Source organism: Pinus tabuliformis, chromosome 5_1, assembly GCF_031772625.1.
Source record: "Pinus tabuliformis cultivar Carrire ecotype Pingquan chromosome 5_1, CPIR1, whole genome shotgun sequence".
NCBI lineage: Eukaryota > Viridiplantae > Streptophyta > Pinopsida > Pinales > Pinaceae > Pinus > Pinus tabuliformis.
Genome location: NC_142305.1, coordinates 595,305,813 through 595,318,402, shown reverse-complemented (window position 1 = coordinate 595,318,402; position 12,590 = coordinate 595,305,813). Strand labels below are relative to the sequence as shown.

General features: G+C 34.9%; 1 pseudogene; it reads left to right on the top strand.

The window, feature by feature from the left end:
* The first annotated feature begins 276 nt into the window (after nt 1–276).
* LOC149166273 (conserved oligomeric Golgi complex subunit 5 pseudogene) lies at nt 277–4,464 on the top strand (annotated as a pseudogene).
* Nucleotides 4,465–12,590: the final 8,126 nt, after the last annotated feature.

Below are 12,590 nucleotides of genomic sequence, written 5' to 3'. Positions count from 1 at the left end.
AACCAGAATTCCCAAGCATTAAACTTCAACATGTACACATTCGTACTTCTCTCAGATCAAGGAATTTAAATTTTGTTTCCTTTCTCTTCTGCCATTTCCATTTTCTAAATTCTCACAATATCTTCACTGGTGCATTATTCAATCCATTTCAGGCCTATGGGCTTCCGAATCTACACGGTAGCACCCTTAATTCACATTCCCATTCACTAGGTATATATTCTTGCTTATCACTACAATTCTAAAATGTCGATTCTTTTGAATAAAAGGGAAAAGAAAATGGTGAGGTCCATCAATACATTTCACAAAGGAGGTGGGTTACTATCACCTGCAAACAACACTCTGTCCTCCCCCTTGCACCGCATCGCCTCACTTAAACCCTCTTCGACCCACTTAGAGCCCACTTTGAAATATACATGGTGGTATTTGAATGATGGACCCCTCAAAGAAGAATTCACAAACAATCCCATCTTCGCGAAATTTCTTTCCGATGATTTCATCTAGATTGAATTTTCTAGCAAGGACCTCAACAATGGATCTATGGTCTCGTGCATAGATAAGCTAGTTGAAGGGATTCACTTGCTCTAAAATCAGCTAAAAAATGAAGCTTATTCACACCATGACGAGCCAAATAATCTAGTTGACGGGATTCACTTGCTCTAAAAGAAACTAAGAAATTAAGCCTATTCACACCATGACGAGCTGATTCAACATATCTAGAGCTTAAAGGATGCCGAGGGGTTTTGAACATAGTTAAATATTGGATTAGAAATCTACAGGGACTGGTGTAGAGATTTATGTCCGAGATTGCAGAGACCTACAAACATATCAGGTGAAATTCCCAACAACTTACCTCCAAGAGACTCTTGAAATTTTGTAGACCACTATTAGGGTTATAAGACAGGTGAGAAAGCTGAGAGAATTGATGGATTCTAAAGGTTCTAGCAACAAGTTTGACCTCATGAAAGCTACTCAAATGTATAATGAAATCAAAACCTTGAGAAAGGATGGGGATCTGCTGGGCATCAAGGTTGTCGATGAGGATATCTCCTGGTTAATGGAAGTGGGGAATCGATTGTAATTGGAGGCGATGAAGGTTTTTGAGAGCATAATAGAGGCTTTGAACGAGGCTGATGTAGGAAGTGCCTTGCAACTATATTACAACATGGGGGAATTGACATCCACTATGGAGGGCATGATTAGTAAATACAAGTCCTAAGCTGTGAACCTTGTGAGTTGGGGATTGGACATGAAGGCCATATCGGTTAGTTTCAGTTCAGGCTTTGGCTTGCATAGGATTCAGAGGAGTACAGTGTGTTGAACACCACATATCGGAGGTAGTCTGAACTTTGAAGGAAAAGGAGGGGCTGTGGCAGAGGCTGGGATCTTGTATGGACCAGTTGCATTTGAGTGTCATTACAATGTGGCATTTACAAAGAGTGTCGTCGAGGAAGAGGGATCCTTTCATGTATTCTTTGTTTTCTAAAGAAGTAATGCAAGTAATGCAGGTATGTACATGTATGTAAATGCCACCATGTGTTTCTTGATCTGTAGTTTACAATTTTTATAACTAACACTTGTTTTGGTGAATAAAATTATATATATTTTTTATTAAGTTCCATGGGATGTTACAGGGATTTTAATAGAAAATATTACTTGAGCCATATAAACTCACTACAAATTATGCTCCAGATTCTCAAATTTTTAATAAATCTACTTGATACCATTATTGGTTGTGCCTCCTATTCAAACCTTTCATAACAAATCCCTTCATATGATCAACCCTATAATTTAGAATTTCTTTGTTTGACACACATAACAAAAACATTCTCCCAATGTTCACTACAAAAACTATGATCTCTATTGCCAACATCTGATAAAATGAGATCAATTTTCTGCTTCTACATACTACTTGGTTGTTTTCTAGCAGACTGTAAATGATACATTGATATCAATAACTGAAGGCCAAAAAGAAACATAGGACTAAGCATTCTGGTTTTCTACTTGGAGATGTTTTCCACCTAATATTTCTAGCCTACATACCGCAAAAATCCTTCATACTCCTTGCCTATGCCTTAAAGTCACTTGTTTCCCAACTTGAAGAGAAGGTAATATATCATGTTCATCTACAACTGTATGTTCCTATGCTTGTGTTGGATGTGATTGCTGGTTCCTCCTCTTGCCCAGGTTTTATGAGTCAGAATTTTCGTTCACATTGATCAATTGGATGATCTTACTACTCATAGTAGAGTTCATATTTCCATCTGTATGCAACAACATGTTCCTCTTCATGTTATCCTTGTTGAATTTCTTTTCGATGATATGCACTATAATCTCTATAAGGAACAATTCATTGCAAAAGAATGCAATTTCTCAGACTATCTAAATCTTAATGCATGGGAAACAGACTAGTGTGAATGTAAACGAGAAAATATGCTCTATTGATGATCCATCTATGTTCCAACCAATTTATATCTAATGGAATGTGCTTTTAATTAATAAAGAAACTAGTGTGGGACATGAGTATCGAAAATTATAATGAAATAAAGTAGCCAAGTTATGGATTTTCATATTTACATAAATATATAAATTGTTTAAATTGATAAAACATAAATTATAAAATGGAATTGCAGAGAAGAGAAACACTCGACTTGAATTATACCAAGTTCAAAATGTTTCTCCTGAGTCTGTCTGATGTCATAAGAAGGATGCATGCTCAAAATGAAATTTATCATATAACTACTACAATTTTGAAATTGAATGGATTATTTTATGTTCAATTATGGGAAGTCTAACTTTCAAAATAAAAGAACAATACTTCAAGTATGTTATATCTAATTGGAAACGTATAGCACTAGATTGGTCAATTCTAACCTTTGGGCTTCAAGGCATGGCGGTTTTGTCACTACATTGTAATAAACAATAGAACGACTCATTCTGTATATATATATATATATATATATATATATATATATATATATATATATATATATATATAGATATATATATATAGATAGATAGATAGATAGATAGATAGATAGATAGACTGTCGACAGTTTGATACAGTGAACACATCCTTGCTATAGATAGTGAATGCATCCTATTATGACTATCTATGAAATATTGTGAAAGGTTCATTGTAAATTCTTTCTATATTTTCCACAATCTGGAAAAAAAATTACAAATATATTTGTGCTCTTGAAATTGTTTCAACTTTAAATTGATTTGTTGTTGCTATTCTAGAACCTTGCAGTTGATCAAAACACTCATCCTCAAATTAAACTTGGTAAATTTGTGCCTCCTTTTCTGATAAGGGCTAGTTTGATATTATTTTTTTATTTTATTGATTATGTTTATATGAATAAAATAAAATACACATGTCAATTGGGTTTATTTCAGGAAGTTGCGGGGAATAATTTTTATCGTCCCCACCCAGGTTCAATTCACGCAAGTGACATGATGAGCTTTGTTGTAGTGGCTTTGAGCCTTGTTGAGTCTGCGTCGTCTCCTGAGGACTGAAACATGTGCATTTCTCATACAGGATATAAATATATTTCTCATGAAAGAAATTAAGAGACCCATATTTTTGTTTCTTGGCTATCATTTATTTATACAGATTGTCTTCAAGTTCTCAAATACTTATTTCTGAACTGCATTATCCCTTTTAATTCCTCTCTATAAACATTTCCTTTAAATATCGGATTTATACTATTTCGTAAGTTTATGGATTTCTTAAGAAATTATCCTATTACATCTAATGTTGTCGTTAACACATTGCATAACTTACCAATTAATTTAGCATTGAAGTAAGAAATGCCCCCTGATTCTGTTTGCAATTTTTTTTCCTCTAAACCATTGAATGCTACATGGACTTTTGCTTTATGTGTTGTAGTATATAGTCATGTGATGATTATTCTCACAATTTTAGCTTGGTCAATATATTTACATAAATCTTGTCATGACTATATAGGAAGGTGATCCAATGTTGACAGATCGAGTTTGGGATGTGCTTGTCAAGGCTTTTGCAAGTCAAATGAAATCTACATTCACATCATCAAGTTTTGTAAAAGAGATACTTGTCTTGGGTGATTAAAAATTTCTGTCCATGGTAGAGAATCTGATTGAGAGAATTTTGCGAGACATCAATGTTAAGGGTGTTCTTCCAGTAGTCAAGACAAAATGTAAAAATCAAATGCTAGCTACTATAAAATCTTTCCAGACAACTTATTTGGCACATTGTCTAAGGAATCTTTCAGATCTTGTCAATAATTTGTTCCATTGTCCAGTTGAGGGAGTATTCCATCATAGGAGAAAATCTCAATGCTTATTTCTTGCATTCAAGAAGAAATTGAAGCAAGTAAATTGGACACACATGTAACACTCCTTGTTTTACATTAGATCAGTAAAGTCTTGCAGTTGCTAGTAGAAAAAGATGAGTATGAGGTACCATTTTTTTCCCCATATTGAGTTTGTTTGTAAAATTAACCTTAAGTTGATTTTCAAATATGCATTACATTTTATGTTTCTTGGATGCACATTTATCATTTCACCCTTTTGGATTCACTTATTTATATTGATATGTTTTTTTGTTGGGGGTCTGTTCTTGTATTCCAAATTTCTATGTAATGCTATAATTTGCAATTGTTCATATCAAGTAACAAAAAAATAGACATGGTTACTAGACTCCACTGTCAAAGCCCAAAAACTCGAATTATTTGCATCTAGAATTGAGTTGATGTTTACATGGGATGAACCTACCGAATGAATTCCAGTTCAGTATCTTGGGACTGCTCTGCTGCATTTCTCCTGCATAAAAATTCATTATAAATTTAGCTCTATAAGAAAGGACACAAATAACTAGCATACTGCAAATCTTAAAAAGTTAAAACAAGAATCCCCAATTCTTGACTTTGCAAGTAGAAGTATTTCTGTGTCTATTATATTTTTTGAATTATGAATAATTTATGTATCTCATATAATTATTTTATTTCACGTTAGAGGATGATGTTTTCATGTATCATTTCATTCTCATTTAATGATGAGAAGCAATGGTTCACCCATTTAAATTTCAAATATGTTTCATTGTCTATTAGTGATTAATCATTCCAAATAAAATTCTTTTTTATAATTTTATCTATAATCATCTAGTTTGATGAGTTTTCCCCAGCCCACTATTTTTTTTTTGAATTTTTTTGTTATCAAAATCAAACACGAACACAAACTAGGTGACGTAGAACATAATATTGAACACGTCATTAAAAATAGTTATATACACCACACTTAATGGGTCCTTGGCACATGATCTCCCATACCGCAAAATGGGGAGGCCACCACCTAGATGCTTCTTAATGTAACTACTACATAGAAATGTTTCAATATATATAATATCAAAATGAGGTATTGTAACATGTCAAAATAAATCCCTAATTGTTGCATGAAGGTAATGGAGATTCCTTGTAATATCAATTCCTCTAACTCCCCTTACAATTTTTAGGCAACAATGGAATCACTTAGTTTGAGAGTGGCCTAGGTCCTTTTGCTCATCCTTACATACCCCAAAACAATAACTCATTGTTTTAATTGTTCCGTTTCTTCAAGGCTTCCCTACCTCTAGCTCATAACTTTTTTTTTGGCATTTGGTTGTGAGCTAGCAAGCCATGCATGCTACAGTGTGAACTGCTCATTCTTTGTATATTATACCTAAGCATAGAAGCTTGACGATAAATTCTCCAAATTGAGCCTAAAATTTAGTGCACAGATTATGTATTTCTCTTCACTTCATTTGTCATTGCATTGTAAATTTATTTGTTAGGATAACATTTTAATTATAGTATTTACTCTTCCAATTGTTTAAGGGATCATTTAAAATAGGAAAGACAAATTGTTGATTTTAAATGGGGTGGAATAAACAAGTAAATAATTAGACCCGGAGGGAACTGTTGAAAATTGTAGCAAGAGTAGGTCTTCTCTCATGCTTTAGCCAAAAAGACCACGAGTTGTCTTTCCTTTGACCATGGAGCTTTTTCATGGAGATGGTGAGTGTGTTTCCATTTTGCTGGAATAATATTCACAAGTTAATGTGTAGTGTTGGAGAATTAGTCATGCGTAGCGTTGAACAATCAGTCAAAGCCCTCAAACTTACTTGTCATTGTCACAAAATCTGTGACCTCAATCTGCAACCTGCAAGTAGAGAATCTACTAGCTCCCTAAATCTTCTAAATTGAATCTTTTGCAAATTAAACTTCCTTTGCAAATTAGACTTCTATGCTAACTCTTTCAAATTAGACAATTAGATTTCTATGAAAAAAAACATATAGTGATGTATGCAAAAAAATAACAATTAGATTTCTATGAAAAAAACATAGTGATATATGTAAAAAAAAACATATAGTGACATATGTAAAAATCATAAATCAAATTGCTTCATAGTACTTGTATGTCACATGTTGAAGGATTTTCCTCAATTACTACCATACTTAACATAGAGCAGTTAGATTTTTTTGGCCCTGAGCAGGCCCTTGTTCCTTTCCTTATTGGGGGAAAGAATGCACCATTTATCTCAAAACTTTCTATTTTGGCATGATTAATGGGATAACAAATTGTGCTCTTAGATGGAATCTCAATATCTGAAACTTCAAGAAGTAATATTAGTTCAAGGTCTAAAATTTCACAAAATAGAACAGGAAAAGAACAAGGACATGATATTGTTGTAAGCATGCTAGAAATGAGGCAATGGAATGAAGAAACAAGCAAGCAATCAGATAGTAGATCAATACCTTCACAACTTCTGTTAGGTACATGAATAATATTACCCTGTGCTTGGAATGTCCTCTGAATATTGATTCATTTTTTTAATGATACTTTTGCAACAATAATTCACAACAACATTTGTCATTTGAAATGTTGTAAGAAAAATATATCTTACTCAATGACATCATGTCGTCATAGATTGTACCAGATATATGTATTTTGGAGACTTACACTAAATTTTAATCAACAAGTACCTAACCACATTTCACTGTGGAATTAGTAGCAAACAACACATTACAGTTAACCAAATCACGTCATATTAGTTGGAGCCAACTGAATAGACTGTAGTGGGTTATATGTTTTCCTGTGCTAAGTTGGTTTTCATGTTGAATTGTTTTTGTGTTGTAAGTATTCCATGAGCTTTTAAAGTTCCTTTCAGTTATATCCTTTATTAGAATTTGAACAACTGTACAGTATTTTAGAAAACTGAATTCTAATCTAACAACCTACCAACCTCCAAACATAGTTCGAATAGTTTACAAGCAATCCATGCTAATATTTTGTGTGTTATCTCTACTATGACTAAACAACGCTCATTCGTTTGTTTCCAAGTTTCATTTCCACCACCCATAGTTACTGCATCGATCATCACTTGTTGATCCTTGCTCTTGTGATCCCCTAAAACTTTCTGGGGATTCTCATCTCTATTATAGCCAGTGCACATTTTCATTTCTAGACACCTACCCTTCAACCAATGAAGAATTTTGTTGGAAGAATTTAGAATCACCAATATATGCAACCTTATTAAGCATGTCACATCCCACTTGACAAATGTTTATTGTTACTGCTGGAATATGTTCCACTAGCTTCACTACCTCAAGGAGAAATGTACATATGACATTATCCGTAGCTCACACTAGAATAGTGTCCATTGCATAAGCCATACAAATCCTATCCAACAGTGCCACAATAGGATAGATGGAAAGCTTCTTCCCTCAAGTTGTGAAGCACTAACACCAGCACCAGCTTCATATTTTGAGTGAGCCCTTGAGTTCCTTGTAGCAGGTGTTCCATATCTATGCGGTATTTCCAATGAAAAATTGACATTTTAAGAGGGGCAAATCACAAACTAAATTTTTCGAAACTCTCATGTGACAGGTGGTCCTTAAGAGCAAATAATTTTAGCTTGTAGATTAAATAATCCACGGTGTCAAATGTTCCTTGCACATGGAATTGCATGTTCAAGATCTAAAATTTCAAATCTATAATGTTGATCCTTGCTCTTGTGATCCCGTGTAACATTCTGGGTATTCTCATCTCTATTATAGTCAGTGCACATGTTCATTTATATACACCTACCCTTTAACTAATGAAGAATTTTGTTGCAAGAACTTAGAATCACCAATATATGCAACCTTATTAGGCATGTCACATCCCACTTGAGAAATGTTTATTGTTACTGCTGGAATATGTTTCACCAGCTTCACTACCCCAAGAAGAAATGTAGGTATGACATTCTCCACAGCTCACACTACATTTCCATCACATAACCCATACAAGTCCTATCCAATACTGCCACCATAGGCTAGATGGGAAGTTTCTTCCCTCAAACTTTGAAGCACTAGCAACAGCACCAACACCATATTCTGAGTGAGCCCTTGAGTTCGTTGTTGTAGGCATTCCACATCTATGCGATACTTCCACTCTAGAATATTGACACTTTGAGAGGAGCAAATCGCAAACCAAAATTTTGGAAACTGTCATGTGACAGCTAGTCCTTAGGAGAAGATAATTTTAGCTTGTAGATTCAATAATACATGGTGTCAAATGTTCCTTGCACATGGAATTGCATGCTCAAGATCTAAAATTTCAAATCTATAATGATGATCCTTACTCTTGTGATCCCCTACAACATTCTATGGATTATCATCTCTATTATAGCCAATGCACACGTTCATTTCTAGACACCTACACTTCAACTAATGTAGAATTTTGTTGCAAGAACTTAGAATCACCAATATATGCAACCTTATTAGGAATGTCACATCCCACTTGACAAATGTTTATTATTACTGCAGGAATATGTTTCACCAGCCTCACTGCCACAAGGAGAAATGTACATATGACATTCTCCATAGCTCACACTAGAATATTGTCCATCACATAAGCCATACAAGTCTTATCCAACACTGCCACCATAGGCTAGATGGGAAACTTCTTCCCTCAAGCTGTGAAGCACTAGCACTAGCACCAACACCATATTTTGAGTGAGCCCTTGAGTTCCTTGTAGCAGGTGTTCCATATCTATGTGGTACTTCCACTACAAAATATTGATGTTTTGAGAGGGGCAAATCACAAACCAAATTTTTGGAAACTCTCATGTGACAGGTGGTCCTTAAGAGTAGATAATTTTAGCTTATAGACTCAATAATCCATGGTGTCAAATGTTCCTTGCACATGGAATTAAACTCTGAAGATCTAAAATTTCAAATCTATAATGCTGATCCTTACTCTTGTGATCCCCTACAACTTTTTGGGGATTCTCATCTTTATTATAGCCAGTGCACATGTTCATTTCTAAACACCTACCCTTCGACTAATGAAGAATTTGTTGCAAGAACTTAGAATCACCAATATATGCAACCTTATTAAGCATGTCACATTCCCCTTGAAAAATGCTTATTGTTACTGATGGAATATGTTCCACTAGCTTCACTTCCCTAAGGAGAAACGTATGTATGACATTCTGCACAGCACACACTAGAATATTGTCCATCACATAAGCCATACAAGTCCTATACAATACTGCCACAATAGGCTAGATAGGAATCTTCTTCCCTCAAACTGTGAAGCACTAGCACCAGCACCAGCACCAACACCAGCACCATATTCTGAGTGAGCCCTTGAGTTCCTTGTAGCAGGTGTTCCATATCTATGTGGTACTTCCACTGTATAATATTGATGTTTTGAGAGGGGAAAGTCGCTATGGAATTCTCCATAGCTCACATTAGAATATTTTCCATCACATAAGCCATACAAGTATTATCCAACAATGCCACCATAGGCTAGATGGGAAACTTCTTCCCTCAAGCTATGAAGCACTAGCACTAGCACCAACACCATATTTTGAGTGAGCCCTTGAGTTCCTTGTAGCAGGTGTTCCATATCTATGTGGCACTTCCACCGCAGAATATTGAATTTTTGATAGGGGAAAATCACAAACAAATTTTTAGAAACTCTCATGTGACAGGTGGTCCTTAAGAAAAGATAATTTTAGCTTATAGACTCAATAATCCATGGTGTCAAATGTTCCTTGCACATGGAATTGAACTTTGAAAATCTGAAGTTTCAAATCTATAATGTCGATCCTTTCTCTTGTGATCCCCTACAACATTTTGGGGATTCTCAGCTTTATTATAGCCAGTGCACATGTTCATTTCTAGACACCTACCATTTGACTAATGAAGACTTTTGTTGCAAGAAATTAAAATCACCAATATATGCAACCTTATTAAGCATGTCACATCCCACTTGACAAATGTTTATTGTTACCGCTAGAATATGTTCCACTAGCTTCACTTCCCCAAGGAGAAATGTACGTATGACATTCTGCATAGCTCACACTAGAATATTTTCCATCACACAAGCCATACAAGTCCTATCCAACACTACCACAATAGGTTAGATGGAAATCTTCTTCCCTCAAACTGTGAAGCACTAACACTAGCACAAACACTGTTATGAAACCAACTCACAAAAAGATAGAAAAGATAGTTGAACGCCTTAAAATTCAGCCTCTTCGAGGGGGCAACCTCCTTTACATTACACAAGAGAACAATTCTTGGATGATACAAATGAAAAGACCTCCTTTCTATATATAAGAGTTTAAGGGGTCATAATATAATCAGAGCTGACATAACAATAATAATGTAAGGGCACAATAATAACAATAGTGGGCTTCTATGGGGCACAATAGTAACAATATGGGCACTACATGGGTACATCAATATAATAAGGGGGTTGTACTAATAACAATAAGGGGTTACACTAGTAGTATAGGGGCCTAACATGCCCCTCTCCTTCAAAAAGTGTTTTCCTCAACGCTTGAGTAGCTCTTGATGCTTCTGTATAAAATTCTTGTCCTCCCATGTGGAATCTTCAGCAGGTAAGTTCTTCCACTTGATGAGATACTCTGAAATTGATCGATTTCGTATCTGTTGGGTTCTTGTTTCTATGACTGCTCCAGGTTCCAATATGATTTTTCCTTGCTCTTCAATTTCTGGCAATATTGTTTGAATTGGGATCTTTTGCAACTTTTGAATAAGTTGCCATACTTCTTCATCCTTCTTCCATTCATCCCTTGCTTCGTTTATCCAATCTGGTTGGATAATAGAAATAGCACAAAACAATGCTTCCACATCCTCATCCTTTCTTGAGAGTGCATCTGCAACAAAATTTTGCTTCCCTTTTCTACATATGATGTCAAAGCCATAACCCAACATATTTGTGACCCATTTTTTTGTTCTTCTAAAGATAATAGTTGTTCTAAAAGGTATTTAAGACTATCATGATCCATTTTTACCTTGAAGTGTCTTCCCATTTGGTAAGGTCGCTATTTCTTAAGTGCATATAGTATTGCCAACATTTCCTTCTCATAAATAGCTTGCTTGAGATGTGGTAGTAAAAATACCCAATCAGCTACATCAAAACATTTTTCATTACAATGTTGATCTACCTGTTGTTTCATTCGATTTTTCACTAAAGTGGCGTTATCCTGTAAAAGTTGAAGAACTTGTTGTTGATGCTCGATGTGATCTTTCACTGCTTGAACCTTTTTCTTCTTGATATGTCCTTCTATCTTTAGAGTTTTAGGAGTGGTAATTTCTTCCAATCCTTTACAAGATATGGTCAGATTCATTTCTTGATGTTCAATGTGATCTTTCACTTCTTGAGCATTTTTCTTCTTGCTATGCCCTTCTATCTTGATAGTTTGAGGAGTGGTAATTCTGACCAATGAATTACAATATATGGTTGGATTCATTTCTTCTTTCTCGATGTGATATTTCACTTCTTGCACCTTTTTCTTCTTGATATGTCCTTCTATCTTGAGAGTTTGAGGAGTGGTAATTTTTGCCAATGCTTTACAAGATATGGTTTGATTCATTTCTTCTTTCTCTGGGGTTGGGTCTTGGTGTATATCCTCTTCTTTTTATGTTTCTTGATCCTTTTCTTCCTCCTCTTCATACTCTATGTAAAATAATTTCTTCTCAGCACACTTATGACCTTTAGTGCATTTGCTATCACAATTGTAACAAAGCCCTTTTTCCCTTTTTTCTTCCAATTGTTGTGGTGTAACCCTTGTAGGTTGTGGAAGGCTAGGAGAAACAACACTTCCATCTTTATAGTTTTGAGGGGTAGACTTCCTTGTTGCCATAATTTTACTTTCCACTATGTAACAAAGCCCTTTTACTCTTTCCAATTGTTGTGGTGTTGCTCTAAAGAAGGTGTTTCTCTTTGTATCCTCATAATGTGCTATCATTTCTTCCGTGAAAATTGACCATGTAACAAGTTGTTTACAAGAACAAAGCCCTTTATACCATAAAAATTGATCTGGTTCTAAATATGAAGATGCAATACATACCTTTTGTAACAATGGTACACCATGTAGATCAAAATATTGCTCCATCTGAAGTATCCAATTTACCGTATCCTTGCCATCAAACTTCCTCATCTTGCTTTTTCTTGATTTTAGGATCTCGATCTTGAAATGACTATAACTCTGTACTTTCATATCTTTAAGTTCTGGAATTGCAAACTGCAGTATCCCTCTGCGTCCTCTTTCC